Below are 1,753 nucleotides of genomic sequence, written 5' to 3'. Positions count from 1 at the left end.
CGGGTACGGTATATATGTATGATACTATGATGATACGAATATGATATGACTTCAGTTACCGATATATGTATATGTATGACAAATGTTTTTCAACAGGCAAGTCTTATGATTTTTCCGTACTCTTTACTTCGATGATCCCGCTTACTATATTCCATGCTTTACATACTCGGTACATATTCCGCATCGACCCCCCCTTTCTTCGGGGGCCGCGTTTCATGCCGCGCGAGTACACCTGATGAGTTGAAGACATTAGCGAGAAGATGTTCCAGGCGGATTGGCGAGCTCCGGTTGCTCCGGAGTGCCGCCAAGTCAAAGTATTATGTTATAGTATCGTGTTCGTGTTAGAGACTTTGCGTACGTTGTTGTGGGTATAAGATGTCGGTTATGTAAGCGGCTATGTAAGCCGATGAATTATCATGCATTGTATTATAAGTGCTATATGTCTTTATGTGTTACAAGTTTTCATTGATTCGGGAAAGGAAAAAAATGTATACTATTCTCCGAAAATTTTCATTATGTAGTTGTGTCATAACTTGATAGTAAGCGTGATCATGAGTATTATGTGAGTCGGCCGGGTTCGCTCGGCTCTAAATAAGGGTCGGGTGCCCATCACACCCTAACGGAAATTAGGGTGTGACATAACGACTCCAACAACTATCTCACGTTAAAGAGGACCTTCCAATTGCTTGAATTACTAGAAGGAAATATTTTTTCTTGATCAATTTTTGGACCTTAGTTTTTCTTGTTCATGGCCGAATGGCCTTTGTTCTTCTTCTCCAAGTTTCTTGAAATTTCTAAGTGTTGAGGATGGTGAAAATGATGACTTAGTCATCTTTTAATACATATATTAGGCTTCCATGTGGCCATGGCCCACACCCATGTGGCCGGCCACATGCCCCTTAATTCATGAAATAATAATTTTTCCTTAATTCATTTTTGACCCCAAATTTTCCCTTAATATTCCATGGCACAAAATCATAAGCAACTTATGCCTTAAAACAAGATCGTGGTTAAAAGTCTCGACTTCGTATCCCGGAATAGTCTTGTCCCTAACTTATCGTGGTTAACTCGGATTGTCCCAATGTACAAAATACGGGATATAACACCAACCATGTGTCTTAGATACTTCTAGTTTCCCTGCGGCTATTCTAGTCCCTCATCCTTCTCTTATGTCCAAATTGTAGGACTCTTAGTACACTTCCCAGGAGGTCACCCATCCTAGTATTACTCTCACCCCAGCACGCTTAACTTTGGAGTCCTGATGGGATCCGGTGCGTTAGTGCTAGTACGATCGCATCCACTCTGCTACGTGACCTTTATCGCATGACCTAGACAAATTGAAGTTCTAACGAATCCCAATAAAATTCCTGTAATGCATCTCCCTCCGAATTGGAAAGATCCCTTACTTTCCTGACCGAGCAAATGCTAGTTTAGCCTTCGGAATTCTTAATAATTGTTATACCCTGTACTTTGTACGTTGGAATATTCTAAGTCGGTTGCGACAAGTTAAGGACAAGGTTGTAAATTTTTCCGATTTTGTTAAAAGTGCATAAGTTGCATATTCATCTTTTTATTGGTATGGAATGTTAAGGGTAAATTTGGAATAAGGAAAAATTTGGGGTTAAAAGTGAATTATGGAAAGTTGAACATTTCATGAAATATGGGGCCAAAAGTGAAAATTTGGAGACTTAATTTTCATGAAATTAAAAGCCATGTGACTATGCACATGACTTGTGGGCCAAGGGCCACTTGG

The 1,753-nt window shown here is 40.0% G+C and overlaps 1 pseudogene; it reads right to left on the bottom strand.

The window, feature by feature from the left end:
* Window positions 1-1,182: 1,182 nt before the first annotated feature.
* Window positions 1,183-1,299, bottom strand: LOC132042136 (5S ribosomal RNA; annotated as a pseudogene).
* Window positions 1,300-1,753: the final 454 nt, after the last annotated feature.

The sequence above is a fragment of the Lycium ferocissimum genome, unplaced genomic scaffold, assembly GCF_029784015.1.
Source record: "Lycium ferocissimum isolate CSIRO_LF1 unplaced genomic scaffold, AGI_CSIRO_Lferr_CH_V1 ctg13544, whole genome shotgun sequence".
Lineage (NCBI taxonomy): Eukaryota > Viridiplantae > Streptophyta > Magnoliopsida > Solanales > Solanaceae > Lycium > Lycium ferocissimum.
The sequence above is the reverse complement of the archived record's forward strand: the minus strand, read 5'-3'. Positions and strand labels throughout refer to the sequence as shown.